Here is a 22,032-nt window from a genome sequence, read left to right on the forward strand (position 1 = left end):
AAAAAAAGGGATTGTACCAGCCCGACCAATTATCGGCCCATAAGCCTTATAGACATGATGCAAAAGTTGGTGGCCAGCTTAGTGCTATGCAGGGTTAATAGATGGATCGATGACAAGGAAATCTTATCCACCTACAAAGCAGGATTTCCTCCCATGTTAGCACTATCGATAACGTTTTCAGATTCATGATGATATATTGGAACACAGTGATTTTAGCTGGGGGAACCCTGTATGCAGCATTTATAGGTCTTAAATCTGCTTTTGATTTAGTGCCCCGCAATAAGCTGTGGGACAGTTTTAAGAAACAAGGGATGCCTGCGGAGATTTTATTTTTTATTATAAAATTACATGAATCTACCTATGCTCAAGTCCGATGGGGTGAACAGGGTGAGCTAACAGAACGTTTTCCTGTGAACAAGGGTGTTTGGCAGGGGTGTGTTCTCGCCCCTACCCTTTTCTCGTTGTTCATAAATGATCTTATCTCATATTACACCGATTATCCTACGGACGCCCCTACTCTTGCTGGATCGAGGGTTCCTCTTTTAATGTTTGCAGATGATACTTCGATTCTGTCTAAAACTCAAGCTGGTCTGCAAAGAGCCCTTGACCGTTTTAGTCTTTGTTATAATGACCATGACCTAGTAGTCAATGTTGACAAGACAAAGTTCATGGTCTTCCATTAACATAAAAATGTGAGAGCCAGACTGGAAATGAATAATTTGTCCTTGGAACAAACAGTCTTCTTTACATATTTGGGCATTACTATGGGCAAAAGGGTGAACTGGAAGCCACAGATGGATCTATTAGTCCTAAGGTACAACTAACCAGCAGGGGCCCTTTCATAAGAACACAGGTTATCCCAAACTAAACCAGTTGTTCCGGCTATAACTATCTACCAAGGGAAGGTCAAAGCCTCAATAATTTATGGTGCTGAACTTTGGAGGACGAAAATCTAGTTCTATTAGTCCAAGCACAGAACTGGTTTCTGAGGGTACTGACTGGTCTTTCACAATCAACACACTCAGATCACTACTTGCAGATCTGGGTTGTATCTCGTTTGAGGAAGCTGCGGGTTTCAGAACTCTCGCCTATTGGTAAAGACCCTGGAGTTAGCTCCTTATACGCGAGCAGTCAAGCGCATTAGAGATGCTGACAAATCCAATAAAATCGCATGGTTACAAATGATCAAGGCTACCCTATCAGCTATGGGCCTCACCCAACTGTGGGAGGACCCTGAAGGGAATTTTTTCCCTTCAAAAACAGATTTTAAAGCATTATATAGGGATATGGTTAGCCAAAAGCCTTTGTCTCTGGTGAATGGTGCTTCCCTAACTGGTCTCTTTCTGGACCCTGAAGGGAATTTTTTCCCTTCAAAAACAGATTTTAAAGCATTATATAGGGATATGGTTAGCCAAAAGCCTTTGTCTCTGGTGAATGGTGCTTCCCTAACTGGTCTCTTTCTGGACCCTGAAGGGAATTTTTTCCCTTCAAAAACAGATTTTAAAGCATTATATAGGGATATGGTTAGCCAAAAGCCTTTGTCTCTGGTGAATGGTGCTTCCCTAACTGGTCTCTTTCTGGACCCTGAAGGGAATTTTTTCCCTTCAAAAACAGATTTTAAAGCATTATATAGGGATATGGTTAGCCAAAAGCCTTTGTCTCTGGTGAATGGTGCTTCCCTAACTGGTCTCTTTCTGGCTCACAAAATATAATACAGGCTGGAGGACTATGGGGACACCATTACGAGCCCAGGTAAACGGAAATTCTACCACCAATTTAGAGTGGGCTCTCTACCCCTAAAATCTTTCACTAAAAAAATGGGGGATCAATCAAGATACAAAATGTCATTTCTGTCCATATGAGGAAGAGACCTTATCGCATGTTTTGTTTGTGTGCCCTGCATACAAGGGCCCTCGCCATAAATGGCTGAAGCCGGTTTGTACTATATTAAGAACAAGATCTTCTCAAACGGCTATGCGTATCTTAAAAACCAATACTAGTCATAGTTATTGCTACGGCCAAGTTCTGGAGTTGGACGTGGGCCCTTAGAAGGATTAGTTTGCAGGGGTCTACGTAACATAATAATGTTGAGTGCACTGTGTTCTTAGTTTCTCTAATCTATTCTGCTCATAAGAATGAAGCTTGTTGCCAAAACCTGTGTAATTATGGATATAATTTTTTTAATGTTTTTTTTCATTTATTTTTTGTCTGGTTTTTAGAGGAAAGGATTTATAATCATTTTATTATTGATATGAGAATGTTAAAACAATTCGATGATGAGATGTCTAATATCTTTTTAGGAAAAGCCATTATGCCATTATGTATCTTTTTTATCTACTTTGTATTGCAAAATGAGTCTTTTATGATTATTTATGATCGAATAAAGACAAATGTGATTTGATAGAAGAAATGCAAAGCAATCACTGGCCAGCAGTACTGCTGTCCCATTCCCAAGTACAGCCTCAACTGGCCTTGCACAACCATCATTTACTCAGAAACAGTTATCATAACATCACATGCCCAATTGCAGTCACATAGGAGCATGTGTGCAGGACCTCCTCCGTCTCACAACCAGTCTGTGCACAGGTTAGAAGGGCCCTCAGGTCCTGCAAGTTCTGACCCTAACAACTATGTGTGTGTCCAGGAAACCGGTGGTTTGATCACTGATTTGTGTAACATAGACATGCAAAATGTTCCAATAATTATGATACTGTGGTTTGATATAAACTAAATACTATTGGCATGTATATTACATACACCCCCAACAATAATAGTGTAGTTTCATATGCACCAAACATGTACGTCATGTACATAGGACGCACCACAAACCAAATTGCTGTCTGTGGATTTAATTATAGTTCTACTAGCAGCCCGTCCCGACGTTGTCCGGGTATGAATTGCTGCCGGCCAGTAGTATATTGTTTTGTGGGATTTCATTTTGATTGCATTTCTTATCTGTGACAGGCCTGTGAAATGGTCCGATTCACAGTGCACTGCTGATGCACTTAAGAGTGCGCGTTCAGTAGTGTGTGAACTCGAGTTTCCCTACTTTATTTTTCCTTGCAATATTATATAGCGCGAACTCGAGAACATGGCATGAGCACAATTTACATTACAGAAGAACACATTAATTTGTGGTAGGCACGGGGATACAAAGCGATTTGCCTGGAATCACAGGATGTTGAGCTGATGCCGAGATTCGAACGTAGCTCCCCAGCTCTAAAGTTCGCAATTCTAGAACTTGTGGCGGGAGGTGTGTCTAAAAGTGTATGTTGGTGCTGGCCATCAATGAGAGAGACCTGTGCATTTTTCAAATCGGTGGTGAAAAAATACGAGTATGTTGCTGGAGATGTGGTCCGCCGTGCCACCAATGTACTTACCGGGGGAGGGTAAACACCCATTATTCAGCAACTTTCTTTCCGCATACCATCACTCCGCATACTTTCATTACGAAAGTACCATAACTCCGCAATGCCATTAAAACGCATTGCATTACATTTTATATGCTTTTACCACGCATACATTTACAACGAAATTCATTGTAAATGCATAAATGGTAAAATCATGTTTTTTTAACGTTTGGATAAGGTAAGTATGGGTATAGGGGTAAATGTTTTGGGGTACTAAGGTATATGTTTTGGGGTGTTTGGGTATTTTAAGGGTTCAGATAAAGTTTTGGGATATGGGGTACAGGGGTAGTTTTAGGGTTTAGGGATAGGTATGGGTTTTGGGGTACAGGGGTATTTTAGGGTTCAGGGCTAGGTTTGGGTTTTGGGGTATAGGAGTATTTTTAGGGTTCAGCTGTAGGTTTGGGTTTTCGGGTACAGGGGTATTTTAAGGGTTCAGGGCTATGTTTGGGTTTTGGGGTACAGGGGTATTTTAGGGTTTAGGGCTAGGTTTGGGTTTTGGGGTACAGGGGTAATTTAGGGTTCAGGGCTAGGTTTGGGTTTTGGGGTACAGGGTTATTTTTATGGTTCAGGGCTAGGTTTGGGTTTTGGGGTACAGGGGTATTTTTAGGGTTCAGAAGTAGGTTTGGGTTTTGGGGTACAGGGGTATTTTAAGGGTTCAGAGCTAACGTCTCAAAGGAAAAAACAGAGTGGCACGCCAAGGAGAGTACGACAGGTGGCGCCGCAGCAAGACACGTCGGCCAGCAGCGACATGGACGATGACGGAGATGACGCAGCATCCGTCCACGTGGTGCGCATGCTCAACACCCTAGAAGCAGCGTCTGCGAACGAACCCATGTGCTCCGTCCTAGTACATGGCCAAGCGATCCAAGCCCTCATCGACACAGGTGCCACCATAAACCTCATGGCCGCCAGCGTGTACCAGAGTCTCGAAGAGGCCCCCGCTCTCCACCCAACCAGAGTGCAAGTGTTCGCCTACGGAACCCGGCGCCCCCTGCGCCTGTGCAGAGTTTTCCGGACAACTGTTTCCCATGACTCAACCTGTCTAGAAACGAAAATCTATGTGTCCCAAGAGGGATCGGGATTCCTCCTCGGCTGCAGGACTGCAAGGGAGCTGGGACTCATACATTTTGCCCTCACGGTGCAAGCCCAAGGACTAGGCCATCTAGTGGCAGAACACTCCTCACTGTTTGAAGGCATCGGGTGCCTCCGTGGACCCCCAGTCCGACTCCACATTGACCGGTCAGTCGCCCCCGTGGCCCTCCGGCACAGGCGAATTGCTTTCCATCTGCGGCCCAAGGTCGAAGCTGAACTACAAATGCTGGAACGAGCAGGCATCATCGAGCGGGTCACTGGACCTACACCATAGGTGTCACCCATTGTGGTGGCCAAGAAGCCAAAGCAGCCCGACGCAGTGAGAATCTGCGTAGATATGCGCCTCCCGAACCTAGCCATCAAAAGGGAACGCCATTTGACACCAACCATTGATGACATCATCGGGGAACTCGCAGGCTCCAAGTGGTTCTCCAAGATGGACCTACGGTCCCGTTACCATCAGATCCCCCTCCACCCCGACTCGCGTGCCATCACGACTTTTTCCACTCATGCGGGCCTGTGGAGGTATACCAGGCTAAATTTCGGCATCTCAAGCGCCGCAGAAGTTTTCCAAAATATCGTGCACAACGTCCTCCAAGGCCTGGACGGCGTGCTCAATGTGAGTGACGATATCCTTGTTCACGCCCCAACCCTGGAAGAGCATATTCAAAGAGTTCAAGCGGTATTCAACAGACTACGAGAGAAGGGGCTAACACTACACAAAGACAAGTGCGAGTTCCTACGAAGGGACATCAGTTTTTTTGGGTATAAGTTCTCCGACCAAGGAGTAGGCCCCGACCCGGAGAAAGTCAGAGACATACACAATGCCCCTGCACCCCCGTCAGTAACAGCCGTTCGCAGCTTCCTAGGTATGGTAACTTACTGCGGACGTTTCATCAAGAACCTCTCAGATCTCACAGGTCCTCTCCGCGATCTCACCAAGTCAAATGCCACCTGGAACTGGGGCCCAGAGCAGCAAGAGTCATTCATCAACACCAAAGCAGCCCTGTCGGCAGACACGACATTAGCCTACTTCGATCCACGAAACGAGTCCCAACTGATAGTGGATGCCAGTCCCACCGGCCTGGGAGCAGTTCTGTTGCAGCGCCAACCATGCGGGGAGTGGGCCCCAATAGCGTATGCCAGCCGCACGCTAACTCCCACCGAGCAGCGCTACTCGCAGATCGAACGCGAGGCAATCGCCATATTATGGGGGTGCCACCACTTCCACATCTACCTGTATGGACACCCGTTTGCCGTGATCACTGATCACAAGCCCCTAGTACTCCTCTTCCAGGGGACATCATCTCGACCACCACCAAGAATAGAAAAGTGGGTACTTCAGCTGCAAGAGTTCCGGTTCACAGTAGAGTACAGGCCGGGCACCCGAAACCCAGCGGACTATCTCTCGAGACACGCCCGTCCGGCCACAGACGCGGAAGCGGCGGAGGCCGCCGCCACCGAAGAGTATGTCCGGCTCATTGTCGAGAGGTCAAAGCCACGCCCAATGTCCCTAGAAGAGGTTGCGAGAGCCACCAAAGACGCCGACTGCCTCCAGATCGCAGCCCAAGCCCTGAAGTCCGGAGACTGGAAAGCTCTGCAAAGCCCAGCGTCTTTCCGAACCCCAGCCGCTCAGGCAGTCCTGAAGGCCCTGTATCAAGTCAAAGACGAACTGTCAGTGTCTACCGAAGGGTGTCTCCTGAGAGGCCCCCGCCTCGTGCTGCCTAGCAGCCTCACCCAGCAAGCCACCCAGTTAGCACATGGATCACATCAAGGAATCGTCAAATCAAAGAACAGACTCCGCAGCAAGCTGTGGTTCCCGGGACTTGACAGAGCCGTTGAGGAGGTCGTCCACAGCTGTCCTGTGTGCCTGGCCACCAGCCTACCAAATCCTCCAGCACCGATTATTACCAAAGATGGGCCTACCTCCCCGTGGGCCCGAGTAAGCGCAGACTTCGGAAGCCTCCCAGGGGGCAAACACATGCTTGTCGTGGTGGACGATTTCTCCCACTACCCCGAGGTGGAGATTGTAACCTCAACTGCCGCGGCCGAAGTGATCCCGAAATTCGAGAAGATCATCGCAACACACGGAATCATGCAAGAAGTCCGCACAGATAATGGACCCCCGTTTAATGGCAGCGAGTTCACAGAGTACCTGCGGAGCCACAGTATCAAGCACAAACGGATCACACCAAGATGGCCGCAGGCAAACGGGGAAGTAGAGAGGCTGATGAGGACTTTGAACAAAGTCATCCAAATTGCAGTCGCCGACGGCCAATGCCTAGAGCTAGCAATCTACCAGTTCCTACGGGAGTATCGCCAGACTCCACACTGCACCACCGGAGTCACCCCGAACCGCCTGTCCTTCAACCGAGCCGTGGTGGACACCCTCCCACACCACCCCAGATGGGAGACTGCCCCGACTCCCCAGAACCGGTCCATGGAACAACATTTGAAGAACAACCTGGAAGCGTCAAGGAGGCGGAGATCCGAAGACAGCCCCATTCAAGCAGGTGACGCAGTTCTGGTGAAAGACCACCATCCTGGTGGGAAGTTCCGACTGCCGTTCGAGCTGGACCCCTGGAGAGTCACCGAAGTGCATGGAACGATGATCACCGCCGTAAGGAATGGAGAAGTAGTCACGAGAAACGTCTCTTTTTTCAAACGAGTACGTGAGCGGGAGGAAGACCTAGAACCGGACGACTGGCACACAGACCACCCAACACCAGAGACTGGGCACAGAAGCCCCCTGCGCCGGCCTGCGGAACATCTCGAAGTAAGTCCCCCAGTGCGGCACCCCGAGGACGCTGCCCCGAGAAAGGGAGATCAGTTGGAACCAGCAGAATCCCCCAGCAGCTCTGACCCCAGCGAAACTAGCGAAGCCCCCCAAGTCACTGGGGAAGGCCGCAGTCAATCAAGGTACAACCTACGCCCCAGCCCTCAGACCTTCCCAGAGGTACAGAGACTTTATCGCGCAATGCTGGCGTTGAACTAATCCAGGCGACAGACCCCGCCGAGACCAAAGTAAGACTGTTTAAGTTCATTGTTTAATGTGGTGGTTTAGTGTCCATGGTTTTCAGAGACTACACTTTAGACTGTCGAGCTGTCTGTGATGAACCCCCGGCCAGTGAAAATTTCCGCCCCACCATCTAGAGACATTTATGAAATGTTTGGTTCTGCTGTTTTCGTTTCATCCCTAGGTAAAGGAGGAATGTAGTGTCGCGGGCAGTAGGAGCGTACCACTGCCGCACAGGCCCCCTCCCACTGTTTCCACAGGTTTCACCCCTAGAGCGTAAGGGGGCGTTGGTTTAGCCCTAGCGTGTACGTAAGTACGTGAGTTATGTAATAAAAGGCCCGGAGCGCAGGGCGTGGTCAGGTAGTTTGCCGCCACTAACCAAACTGCATGTGTCCTGTGTCTTGTGTATCCAGGCCCGAATCCAGGACATTACACGCAGCTATATATATTAAACAATTGCTGCATGTCCAAGCTGGCCCAAAAAACACGTCATCCATGCTGATAGACATAACGCGCTAAGAGGGGAAACAACACTTACAACGCAACTTTTACAACGCACTACCTTTACAACGAAATTTTTACAACGCAACATCCATTACAACGCATGCCATTACAACGCAACCATTACAACGCATGTCATTACAATGCAGTCATTACAACGCATACCATTACAACGCATACCTACACTATCCCACACTTACCCTACTGTTGCAACCCCTGGAGTTAGAATAGTAATTTTTACCCCTACACTGTCCAACACTTACCATACATGCAATGTAATGGTATGCGTTGTAATGGTATGTGTTGTAAATGTAGTATGCGTTGTAGTGGAATGCGTTGTAAAGGTAGTTTCAAAGAATTTGTTGTAATGGCATGCGTTGTAATGGAATGCGTTGTAATGGATGTTGCGGTGTAAAAAATGCGTTGTAAAGGTATGCGTTGTAAAAGTATGCGTTGCAACGACATACGTTCGCTAAAAGTGCTTGTTCTGGAAAACTGTAGAGCGAGATGTGCTGGGTTTTCAGGCAGCACAGTAACCAACGTTGTGTGCTGTGTTGCCTGAAAAGGGGAAGAGCACAAAAGAACCATATCTCCTTCGAAATGGTGCAGTTGTGCTGTTTTCTAGTGCAGGTGTACCTTAGGCTGCCCTGCACCAGTGCACACACCAATGCACACACCCTTGCATCATAGTGCAAGGGTGTATGTGTGATGGCAAACATAGGTTTCATACTTTTACATGCACCAACTTCTACACGTTGACAAAGTTGAACCCTTTGCATGTGTGGAGTCCGGTGCAGAACACATGCAAAGTTTGAAAGGTTTGCAGACAATAAATCTTTACCTGCCACAAGGAGCCTCATTTTTTGTTGCAAATCCCTTTCAACGAAAGTCAGTAGGTGGAAATGTGTGTAAAAATCCATGGTTAGATGTATGGGAACGTCCATGTACCACCCATGGTATGCCTCCTTGACGCAAAGTAGTGCATATTGCTACTTTACGTTACTTCAGGGCTACTTTCCAACACAGTTCTGGATTTGTGCTCTAAAATAAACCCCAAACATCACAGGTTTGCAATACTTTTTGGATGCAAACCAGGCACAGTGTTAGACGGACCGGGAGGGTCGGCCGAGATTACGGGGAGAGGTCTCCGGGGAGAGCCGTCTCCAACGACTGTACAGACAAGTAACTTCCCCCCCACAGACGGACACCACACAAGGTTGAAGGTTAACGAGACTTTATATGCAATTCTTAGGTTACGATGATATGGTACAAGGAGGTCTGGACTCAGGGGTCCCCTCGGTTCTAGTCTCTGGCTTAGGAAAAGGGTAGCGGGACAGTCTTGTTACCAAAAGATGGATATAGCTCTCAATCCTCGAGCTCGGCGTTCTAGATGATCGGGCCGCGGCGGAGCCAGCAGGTCCCGAGATGGACGAAGGAAAACGACGGTCCGCGGCGGAGCCTGCAGGTCCCGGTGAAGATGACGGTTACAACGGTCCGCGGCCACGCCAGCAGGTCCCGACGACGATGAAGGATGAAGGCTGCGAAGGCTGTGGCAGCGCCAACAGGCAGGACGATGGTGCACAAGACAGAGCTACGGCAGCGCCAGTAGTCCGTCAAGGATGAGTTCCTCTTTACGTCTCTCGACTCCAAGATACAACTGCCTTCCTGCTCTGGAGCTGCCCCAGTTATAGGGCTGGTGTGCTTTGATGTCCGGACCCTCGCACTTGGAGGTCGGGAGGTCCGGGATGAGGGAGTCCAGACACCCAGCAGGGGGGTGGAGCCAGCGCCCGGGGAGGCGATGGGCGAGCGGCACTTGGCGGGGGAGAGCCATCGACACCTCTTTCTCCCATTGACTTGCCAAGTAGCCCGCTCACCTCCTGGGTGGAGAGTGGTGCCGGAATGTCTGAGGCCGGGCCAGGCCCAGGGTCGAGGTCGATCGGGGGTCAGGCGGCCTCGCGGTGGAGTGTCCAAGATGGCGCCCCAGGTTGGGCGCGTGGGCCAGCAGTGGATCGGACCCACGAGGTCGGCATGCTCGAGGGCAGGGGTCCCGGAGGGGACGGAGGACGGGCAATGGTGGTGTGTGGTACTTGCGTGACTGGACTTGGGCCTGGTTGGGCCGGGGGAGAGCGGCCCTTCATGTGGCCTGTCCAACATGCGTCCCCCCCAGCTGAAGGCGGGGAGAGTTACCCATCTTCTTGGGGACTCTCCTCGTCGAGGCGGAAGAACCGGGACAGGCCGTCCGCGTTGGCGTGATCTGGCCCAGGCCGGTGTTCAACAGTGAAGTCCATCCCCTGTAGGGAGATGGACCAACGTAGTAACTTTGGGTTCTCCCCCCGCATATGCATCAGCCACTGCAGGGGTCGGTGGTCGGTCTGCACCCGAAAGTGGGTGCCAAAAAGGTAGGGCCGGAGCTTCTTGAGGGCCCATACCACAGCGAAGGCCTCCCTCTCTATGGTGCTCCAGCGTTGCTCCCGTGGTAGGAGTCTCCGGCTGATGAAGGCCACCGGTTGATCAAGGCCTTCGGTGTTCACTTGGGACAGGACTGCCCCAATGCCATGGTCGGAGGCATCCGTCTGGACGACGAACTCCCGGCTGTAGTCTGGGGCCTGGAGTACAGGGGCGGAACACATGGCGGCCTTCAATTGTTCAAATGCAGATTGACACTCTGGGGTCCAGTTGACTTCCTTGGGCTGATTCTTTGACGTGAGTTCTGTGAGGGGCCCCACTATGGTACCATAGTCTTTCACGAACCTTCGGTAATAGCCCGTGAGGCCCAGGAAGGCTCGTACCTCGGTCTGGGTGATGGGGGGCTGCCAGGCCTGGATGGCGGCAATTTTTAGCTGCAGAGGGGCCACCAGGCCGCTTCCCACCTGGTGTCCGAGGTAGGTTACCGACCCTTGCCCAATTTGACACTTGCTGGCCTTGATCGTGAGGCCAGCTCGCTGAAGGGCTTGCAGCACTGCTCGGAGGTGGTGGAGGTGCTCGGACCAATGGTGGCTATATACAGCGATGTCGTCTAGGTAGGCGGCGCTGAATCCTTCGAGCCCCGCCAGGACCTGATTGACGAGCCGTTGGAATGTTGCTGGGGCATTCTTCATGCCGAAGGGCATGACCGTGAAATGGTAATGGCCATCGGGGGTGGAGAAGGCAGAACGTTCTTGTGCCCGGGGTGTGAGACCGATCTGCCAATAGCCTGCCGTCAGGTCGAAGATACTGAGGTAGCGGGCAGCTCCCATTCGGTCGACTAGTTCATCTGCCCGGGGGATGGGATGTGCGTCGGTTCTGGTGACCGCATTCAAGCCCCGGTAGTCGACGCAGAACCGGAGTTCTGGTGTGGTGCCGGGGGCAGCTGCTTTGGGGACCAGTACGACAGGGCTGGCCCAAGGACTGTCTGAGGGCTCGATGACCCCGAGCGTGAGCATCTTGGCTACTTCTTCCTGGATGCAGGCCCGTACCCGATCTGGCACGCGGTAGGCCCGGTGGCGAATAGGGGGGCTGTCCCCCGTGTCCACATCGTGCACACACCAGGAAGTGACACCTGGGGTGAGGGAGAACAGGCTGGCGAACTGTGACAGGAGAGCTTGACACTCTTGGCGTTGTTCTCTGGTGAGGGCCTCCGAGAGTCGGACCCCATCCACGGAGCCGTCTTGCTCCTGAGTCCGTAGGAGGTCAGGGAGAGGCTCGGAGTCTTCTTCAACCCCATTGTCTGTGGCCATCAGGAGGCTGAGCTCTGTTCGCACAAAGTGGGGCTTTAGTCTGTTAGCGTGGAGGACCCGGAGAGGGTTCCGGGAGGATTCCATGTCGATGAGATAGGTGGCAGGACCCTTGCGCTCGACTACCTTGAAGGGCCCCGTCCATTTGTCTTGTAGGGCGCATGGTTCAGTGGGGGACATCACCCATACCTGTTGGCCAGGTTCGAATTCAATGGATGAGGCATTCTGGTCATACCATTTTTTCATGTCCTCTTGACTGGCCTCTAGGTTGGCTTTCGCTAGTTCTCGGAATCGTCTGGTCTGGTTGCGGAGGGTTAGGAGGTACCGGAAGACATCTGGAGGGTTCTTTAACGGAGGCATCTCCCAGCCCTCTTTGACTAGGCTGAGCGGCCCCCGCACTGGGTGTCCATATAGCAGTTCAAATGGGCTGAAGCCTAGGGATTTCTGAGGGACCTCTCGGTAGGCGAAGAGGAGGCACGGCAGTAGCACATCCCACTGGCGTCGGAGGGGCTCTTCCAACCCCCCGATCATCCCCTTTAGCGTGCGGTTGAACCGCTCAACAAGTCCGTTCCCTTGGGGGTGATAGGGGGTCGTGAATCGGTAAGTGACCCCGCACTGTTGCCAGAGGGATTTCATGTACTTAGAGATAAAATTCGTGCCTCTGTCGCTGACGACTTCTCGGGGGAAGCCCACACGGGAGAAGATCCCCATCAGAGCCCGGCCGACTACCGGGGCTGTTACAGTCCGCAGGGGAACAGCTTCAGGGTAGCGGGTGGCGTGGTCCACTAGCACCAAGATGAATCGATGGCCTTGTTTTGTGCGCGGGTCCAGGGGCCCCACAATGTCTATTCCGACCCTCTCAAATGGGGTAGTGACCACAGGGAAAGGTTGCAGGGGGGCCTTTAGTTTGCGGCCGCTCTTTCCACTGGCTTGGCACGTGGGGCAAGATCGGCAATGTTGGTGCACATCGTTTCTCATTTTGGGCCAGAAGAAGTGGGTCACTAGGCGACTGTAGGTTTTATCTTGTCCCAGGTGCCCGGCCAGGGGGACATCGTGGGCTAGGTTTAGCAGAAAGTCTCTGAAACGGAGGGGCACCACTAATACTCTGTTGGCCCCCAGCTCGGCGATTCTTTGTTCGCTGTACAGCAGATCATTGTCCCAGTAGACCCAATGAGTTCCGGAGGTATCCCCTGCGCTTTGGGCGAGCGCTTGCTGGCGGAGTCCCTCGAGGGAGGGACAGGTCCTCTGTTCTTGGCGAAATTGTTCTTGTGTGGGTCCCCCCTCTTGAGGCCACTGGTCGAGGTTAGCGAGGTCGGAAGGTTGAGCTGGTTCGGGGGGGATGTCATGGTCGGTGGTTTCGGCTGGGGCGACCGGAGGCGGTGGCGCCGGCCATTCGGGTTCTTCTGGGCGGTGGTTGGCACGGGCTGCCATGGACCGGGTGGTGACGCACGCCCAGTCCGGGACGCCCAACATCCCCAGGTGTTCTCTTCGCTCCACGGCTGCCCACGGAGAGCTTTCAAGGTCATTTCCAAGGAGGCAGTCTACGGGGGCATCGTCTCGGACTGTTACTTTCAACATGCCGGAGACCCCTCCCCATTCGAAAGGGACGCAGGCCATCCGACACAGACTTTCCGAGTTATCGGCTGATCGTACAGGGCAGAGAATGTTCGGTAGATACTGTTCTGGGGTCACCAGATGACAGCGGACGGCTGTTACACTGGCCCCGGTGTCACGAAGGGCTTCGGCCCGGCGTCCATTGATGCTCACCCATTGGCTGTACTTCTGGGTGTTAGCGGGTAGGGGGACCCGCGGGACCATGTCTTTCCCCCCTAAGCACGCTAGAGCCATGGCGGCTGGCTCCCACTCCTGATGCTCCTGTTCGTATTCCTCCTGCTCCTCGGAGATCTGTTCTTCCCCTAGGGCCGCGGCGGCCACTTGGCGGGGTCTTGGACTCTGGTACTGCGGGCAGTTTGGGTCGTTTGCGTAGTGGCCGACTCGTTGGCATCGGTGACACGTGACATTGGCTCTGTACCCCGGTCGCGCCGGGGTGCTGCCCCGGTTGGCCGGGGGGGTGGTGCTGGTTGCGGGGGCGGCCGGAGTGTTGTCTCTTCCTCGTCCTTGGCCCCCTCCTCCTCCTCCTCTGGGTCGGTGCTGACCATTGTTGTTCCGGTTCTGTTCGTAGAACCCATTTCGGCCCACTCTGGTGATCTCCCACCGGTCAGCTTCTGCTGCGAGCTGCCGGGGATCTGTTAACTTGCTGTCGAGGAGGTGCTGGCGGAGTTCAATGAAGCAATTGTTCGACAAATGCTCCCATACCATCAGATTGAACAGTTGTTCGTATGTCGTAACGTTGCTTCCTCTGATCCAGCCCTCGAAGGCTCGGCTAAAGTAGGTTACGTAGTCTACCCAAGTTGTACCCGGGATGCGGGTGCAGTCTCGGAACCTCTGACGGTACATCTCGGGTGTGAGGCCATAGCGGGTGAGGAGGGCCGCTTTCATATGGTCATAGGAGGTCATCTGGTGGTCCGGGAGTTGTAGCAGGGTGTCGCGACCCTCATTGAGGAATCTCCCCCATAGACCAGCTCCCCAATCGCTTCTATCGATCCGGTGTGCAGTCATAGCGATTTCATAGGCCTTAAACCATTGCTGGATGTCGTCCTCTCGAAAATATTCTCGGACAACATCCTTGGGGATGTGTACCTTTTTCTCTGTGGTCCCTGAGGTGTGGGGTCGCTCGGGCACCCCGGCTTCTTTATTCTGTTTGCGCAGGTTGATCTCAGCTAGGTTCCGTTCGTGTTCGTACGCCAGTTTCTTTTCCTCGAGCTCCCTTTGTCTCTGTTTCTCCTCTCTTTCTTCTCGGAGACGCAGGTGCTCTAAGTTGATTTTTTGTTCGGCCAGTTTAAGTTCAATGTCCATCTTGAGTCGGGCCATTTCCAGCTCGTGTAGTCGGGTTCTTTCTCTTTCCTGGATCTCGTCTTGCGAGAGACCCGTTCTTTGCCCTTCAGGGGCCGTGGTGGTTTTTTCCGCGGTGCTTTGATCGGGGGTTCCGGCAGCCCCGGTTTCTGCCCAAGATTCTAGGGCATGCTTAAAATCGTCTTTGGTGCTTAGTCCGGTGGTAGCGATACCCAGTTCGATGCAGAATTGTTTTAGTTCACGATGGCTGTACTCCTCCAGTTTCTCCATTTGGAACTTCTCGGTTGATCCGCTTTCTTTAGTGGACATTGTGATTTCGTCGTGGGGTGAGCTACTCTCTGTACGTTATGCGGTGATTCGAATCGCGCCGCTGGCCACCAATGTTAGACGGACCGGGAGGGTCGGCCGAGATTACGGGGAGAGGTCTCCGGGGAGAGCCGTCTCCAACGACTGTACAGACAAGTAACTTCCCCCCCACAGACGGACACCACACAAGGTTGAAGGTTAACGAGACTTTATATGCAATTCTTAGGTTACGATGATATGGTACAAGGAGGTCTGGACTCAGGGGTCCCCTCGGTTCTAGTCTCTGGCTTAGGAAAAGGGTAGCGGGACAGTCTTGTTACCAAAAGATGGATATAGCTCTCAATCCTCGAGCTCGGCGTTCTAGATGATCGGGCCGCGGCGGAGCCAGCAGGTCCCGAGATGGACGAAGGAAAACGACGGTCCGCGGCGGAGCCTGCAGGTCCCGGTGAAGATGACGGTTACAACGGTCCGCGGCCACGCCAGCAGGTCCCGACGACGATGAAGGATGAAGGCTGCGAAGGCTGTGGCAGCGCCAACAGGCAGGACGATGGTGCACAAGACAGAGCTACGGCAGCGCCAGTAGTCCGTCAAGGATGAGTTCCTCTTTACGTCTCTCAACTCCAAGATACAACTGCCTTCCTGCTCTGGAGCTGCCCCAGTTATAGGGCTGGTGTGCTTTGATGTCCGGACCCTCGCACTTGGAGGTCGGGAGGTCCGGGATGAGGGAGTCCAGACACCCAGCAGGGGGGTGGAGCCAGCGCCCGGGGAGGCGATGGGCGAGCGGCACTTGGCGGGGGAGAGCCATCGACACCTCTTTCTCCCATTGACTTGCCAAGTAGCCCGCTCACCTCCTGGGTGGAGAGTGGTGCCGGAATGTCTGAGGCCGGGCCAGGCCCAGGGTCGAGGTCGATCGGGGGTCAGGCGGCCTCGCGGTGGAGTGTCCAAGATGGCGCCCCAGGTTGGGCGCGTGGGCCAGCAGTGGATCGGACCCACGAGGTCGGCATGCTCGAGGGCAGGGGTCCCGAGGGGACGGAGGACGGGCAATGGTGGTGTGTGGTACTTGCGTGACTGGACTTGGGCCTGGTTGGGCCGGGGGAGAGCGGCCCTTCATGTGGCCTGTCCAACACACAGAGTGTTAGTAATTCTGCCCCATAATCTTTGGATGTGAAATGTAACACAATGCAATGACTGGGGGTGTCACACTTATAACATTGTAGTACTACCCCTAAAGGAGCCCTTTTTTAGAACTTTAGAATAATGAACGATTGAGGCAACAAACAATAAGGTTCTAAACCTATGCCTTGCAGGCAGTTTGCATGTAGTGCGTTGATGCAGCTTGTAGCCCGCGGAGCTATCTACACTAAATGCAAACCCGTAATCTGCCTGTTACACTTCTCTTTTGTGATGGGAACATTAACCCTCACTGCTACTTTATCATGAGTCACTGGGACTTGACCAATCACAAATCTCTCCATCAGGGGCATTCAGCACCAGAGTTATCCGGCCATTGGTATTATACCCTGAAAGATGCCAGGCTTCTCTTATCTTACCAACCCTGTCATGTAAAGGGCGCCCCCTTGAGCTTGACAGTGGATGGCAACATGCTGCAGGGCCCTACAGCTGGCAAAAATCAAAGCAAAGCCGGTCCTAAATGCATACAAAGGAAAACCATAAATATATGCCTCCGGGTACCAGGGGGGAGGGAAAGAAAGCTGAAGTCTTTATTAAGTCATTTAAAGACTTAGGGCCAGATGTAGGAGCCCTAATACCGGTCGGTAACGGCCGAATTCGGCCGTTACCGACCGGTATTAGGGTTTCCAGATGTAGGGGGCCTATATTTTACCGATTCTGTAAAGTTACCGAATCGATAAATTTACAGAATCGGTAAAATACCGAATCGGTATATTTACCGATTCGGAAAAACCACATGTAGGTGGCACTCCTAATAGTGCCACAGGCCCTTAAAAATCGGTATTTTACCACCCAATCCTATTGGGTGGTAAAATACCGAATTCAGGTGTGCATGCACATCTGTGCATGCACACCTGTGCAATGTGACACACAGACATGCCCTTAGGGCATGTCTTTGTGCCACATTGCACACAAGTCCAGAATTGGGGTGCTAGAGGGTGTCAAAGTGACACCCCCTGCACCCTTGCAGGATTCAGTATTTACCGATTCTGTAAATACCGAATCTGTATTTCACATTGATTCCTATGGGCTTCAAGGCCCATAGGAATCAATGGGAAATACAGATTCGGTATTTACAGAATCGGTAAATACCGACTCTTACAGATTCGGTAATTTTTTACCTACATCTGCCTCCTTCCAATTTACCGACTTTTAAATACCGAATCGGTATGACTCCGTATTTAAAAGTCGGTAAATCGGATTTACCTACATCTGGCCCTAGCTGTTCTGCATTTCTTCTTTTCAGAAAACGAATATTGCTTACTGAACTCTTTCTGGCTGCTTATGTGAAGCCAGGGGTAGCAGGGGCACTGACAGGGGTCACAAGTAGGGGGCCCCGAATTTTGAGAAGAAAAAACGGACAGGCCAGACATAAAAGTAGGACTAAAGTCTTTAGCCTTAATAATGACTGGCCTGCCCCTATTTTTTGCTTGGGGGGCGGTGTATATAATCTAGCCACGCATGCACAAGCTATGCTTATATAACATTAGCTATGGCATTACCTTTGCCCTGAGCCCCCCCCTCCTGCTCTAATCCCCCCCAGTCTCCCCTCAGCTGCAGCATGCATTCAGCCCATCTCCTCCTGTGCTGCCTGAAACAGACAAATTACTAAACGAGAGCACACCTTTCCCTTCTCCTTTACAGGTTGACTCGATCTTGTCCCAAAAACCAGGACATACGTTCACAATTAAGAAAAGCGCCAGGACACCGGGACAGTATTCGGAAACTTTTCTGATGTTAACCTGGGCTTCTATGGGAATTAACAAGGGCGTATTATCAAGCCCATTATCGCTGTTTTATTGGTAGTTTCCTGCCGATAAAACGGCGATAATTTTAACACCGGTCCTTGATAATATGCCCCCAAGGGACCCAAAAATATAAAAGGCTCAGCACGGGGACCGGAAAAGCCTCAGCAGCTAATGGGACGGAGTCCTGACAATAGCATTGATATGAGCAGGAGTGGCCCTGAACATTAATTGGTGGTAACTGCAGAGCAAAATAAGAAAAATGCAGAACTACCTGACAGAACTGTGAAAATAAGGCCCAAAACTCTGGAAATACTCCAATCAAATTTGATTTCCAACATGTAGTTTAAAGATCAATTTTTCTAACAGTCTCAAAATTAGTGTTGTTAAATAAGTATATAATGTTCCTCATGGCATGTAAAACATTTAATTCTGCATAGGCGGGTGAAGAGACCGGTTGTCACAAACCCACTAATAATTACAACAAAAAAATAAATGAGTTTTAATGATCTTTAAAATAGTTTAAGGGATGCAAATCCTAATAATATCTAAGCCAGGCAGTCATTTCCTCATTTCTTTCTCCTAGTATACATGTATTATTTTAAAGGAATGGCGAGATTGGGTGTGGGTTACATTTCAGTGTGTAATTTATTTTAGGAAAAGTCATAGGGGTCCAACATTTTTTCTTGGGCGCTGAACAATACCATGATTGCTTAATCTGATTCCATCTCATGTCCCTTCGCCACCCAACGTCTCTTTATCTGACTCCTGGAGGATCTTTTTCAAGCCAGCTTCCTCCCCGTGCCCCCGATTCCCTGTCTTTTTCTCCCAACTTCCTTCTCAAGTTATTACTTTATTTTTCTTGCTCTGGGTCAAAGTCCGATGAGGACAAATATTTCCTGGTCAAACAAAAATTGAGCTCCGGTGCCCACCATCAACAACCACTCGCACAAATTTATCACTAAAATAAACGCTTTACAGACTATGAAATAAACTCTAATCCCGGCTTTTCCACCACATGTTTGTGACCCTGGGCAAAAAAACGTATGCCACGGCGTCTTCGGGCCAGATTTGAGCGTTCCTAGCTACAGATTGACAACAAGAATATAAAAAAGAATATAAGAATGCATTGTAACACGAAGGCTTCATTAGTAGACCTGAGGGCATATTCACAGGGGAATTGCGACACCGGAGCATCACTTTTTAGGGATCACCGCTGGCGCAATACCCTGCTCCATATTTCAAAGTGGCGTCAAGCAGATATCGTCCCCTTTCACGCAGGTATCTGTGTGAAAGTGGGGTGCAATGGGTGTTACTGTGGGCTTTCCCCCGCAACACCCACTGCTTTTTGAAGTTGCCCTAGATTTTCAAGGATGTGTAAATATGAGGCAGCGCCAAAAACTATCGGCACTGAAAAGCATCTGTTCGATTGGCTCACCGAGGAGAAATACTTTTATTTCTCCTTTTTTGCTCTTTCTACATTCTGCAGCACACATAGAAAGGGGAAATCACCTTTAAAGATTGCTTATGCGCAAAGTTGTCTCATCCTGCACATAAACCATCCTCTCTGCAACACAGGCACCCTTGCACCATGGCACAAGGGTGTCCGTGTTTGCGCTAGGCAGCTTTTTTTAGCGCTGGCGTAAGGGAAAATACAGGGGTGCGCCATATTCTTGTAAATACAGAGCATCATATTTTAAATGACGCAGAATGGCGCAGCTAAATAGCTTGCAAAGCCGCGCCATTTCTTTGTAAATATACCCCGAGTTCTTGTCGCTCCTACCTCTCCCTCCAGTATCGATTCTCCATTAGTCCTGTAGTGGTTGCTGGGGTGAAACTTCATTACAGATCAACAGAAAAAAGAGCAGACACAGTAGTTTGAGAAGCGCCCACCCATGCCCTGCCTACGCTCGATGCACCGAAAGTAGAGATCACTCTCTGTCAGTGATAAGTTAGAGAAATGCCAGTCACACTAAAAGGGCCATCAAAGAATAACAGTAAAACATATTTATCTAGCGCTTGCTGCTGCACGCTTGAAGTTTAGAAAATCGTAGATACTGCTATCACCACACTGCATCTTCTGTATTATATTGGAGCTGGAATTAGCGTTCAAAATTCACGAGATGGGGACAGGGTGTTACTTAACGGCTAGAGCGGCCGACTTTGAAGTCGAGTCTCGGAGTCGGCTCAAACATCCTGTGATTCTGGGCAACTCAATCTCACCGCGCCTAAGAAAACAACACAAAACGAATGTGTCCTTGTGTAATGTAACTGATGCTCGTGAAAGGCGCTCCGATACTTTCGGGTCGAGTTCGCGCTCTATAAAACTTAAAAGAAGAGAAAAAGATGCATTCTGCTGCAGGATCTCTGCGTCAGGAGCGTTAACCCTCTGAGATGCTTCCAGCGCTTCTCGTCTTCTCTGCAACATAGGAGTCTACCACGTTATTCCCTAATAACAAATGCATACATAAATGTCCTCGCATAAATTGTTGCCGAAAAAAGCACAACATAAGTGGCTAAAGATTATAAATGCTACATGATATATGTTATTGCAGGGGATTTCGAATGACACATGTAGCATGAGGGGGGTGCATGTCGTGATAGGGAGTCTGGGGTGACTCAAGGGAGTGTCCTGCTGAGCTATTTTTAGATCTTCTGTGACCGAATTTGTGAAAACTGCTTTTTTATTTAAAAAAACAACAAAAAAACTGTCATAGCCCATAGAAAATGACATTTTGGAATATTGGTGTCTTTTTTTCTGCCTGGTAAATTCTACTTTCAATCCACATATGTCATTGGTGCAATTTTTCAATTAGCAAATCTCAGAATAATGTAAACAGTTTTATAATATTTGCACCAGGTCTTTTTTTTATACTGTTACCTGCTATTTGCCTTTAGTTCTTGATTACACCATTGTTGGTCCACCATGCACAGGGGACTTTAGAAGCGCACACATGTACTAACCAGTCTATCGACAACGTGGGCACTGTACGCGTGGCAACGTGGGGACTATACGTATGGTTACGTTGAATGACCGTCAACGTGTTCAATGTATGTCTAGTTCAACCCTACTCTGGGCAATTTGTCCAAAATACATACATATTTTTAAATCTATAATGAACCAGATCACATGTGTATTAACCAAACAATAGTCACCTTTTCATAAGTGTTTAGACTCTCTTAGGGCTATTTAAAGTTAAGCAGATGTCCCCTCCACAATGTATAGAGTGCATGCATGACTATGTTGGGTATACCTCTGTTTTAACTTAATCCATGAATAGTAACTACTATATAAATATGTATCAGTCTGTACATAATCAGCCAGCTCAAATGTGCACATAACCCTTTCAGTAAACATTCCCTTTACTATATTCTAGTATTTCTTATCTAAAGTCAACTTGTGAAATCTAGAGATCAACCTAGCTTTCTATGGTTTATCCATGCATTATCTAAAGTCAACTTTTAAACATGCATATGTACTGAACTATCTTAAATCAGCATGCATATTAACTTGTTTACAGTCCACATGCCCTAATTGGCATACCTCAAAGATTCCTACAAGTATGAAACACCTCCACAAAAGCTTGATATATCGAAAAGGTTCTACAGACCTGACCGAGGTTTTAGGTGTTGAGTCGTTGGCCAACAAACCTTCTTCGCGTCTTCTGTTGACCGCCACAATCAAGAATAGCAGACTTGTTCATGAACCATCTCCCATCTCTACGTATTTAGTGTTTTTTGGGAAACAAATAGGGGTGCAAAAGGTCTTTATCAATTAATAATTTTTGATTTCACTAGTTTCTCTGGTTGTCTTCGAAGTCCGCGACCTGCTCTACGCGCTGCACCTGTTTAATCTCGCACCCGCCCTCTTGCGCGGTCAGCTATCGCACTGTGTGTCTGCCCTTCACCTCCCTTCGGAAAACACAAGAAAGCAGGAAGTACAATTTCCCTTTGTGCAGTCGCCTTTCTCCTTATTGTTCTGGTCAGCAAGCAGTTCTGTCAATAACAAGCCCGGCTTTCTTTGGATCTGCAGACTCCCGAGATTTCAGGGGAAATGTCAACATGTGGGCGTGGGATATGCGACTGTATCTATTAGCACATCTGTTTTGCCCACCATTTTGACTGCGAAGGGGCATTTTCCAAAG

The 22,032-nt window shown here is 50.1% G+C and overlaps 1 protein-coding gene across 1 annotated transcript in view; it reads right to left on the reverse strand.

Moving 5' to 3' along the window:
• The window catches only part of HAPLN2 (hyaluronan and proteoglycan link protein 2), a 69,528-nt gene extending 47,757 nt beyond the window's left edge, over positions 1-21,771 (reverse strand). The window contains exon 1 of the mRNA XM_086946365.1: positions 21,499-21,771. The gene's annotated coding sequence lies outside the window, so the exon portion shown is untranslated. The remainder of the gene's footprint in view (positions 1-21,498) is intronic.
• Between the last annotated feature and the right edge of the window lie 261 nt (positions 21,772-22,032).

The sequence above is a fragment of the Lissotriton vulgaris genome, chromosome 12 (genome assembly GCF_964263255.1).
Source record: "Lissotriton vulgaris chromosome 12, aLisVul1.2, whole genome shotgun sequence".
Lineage (NCBI taxonomy): Eukaryota > Metazoa > Chordata > Amphibia > Caudata > Salamandridae > Lissotriton > Lissotriton vulgaris.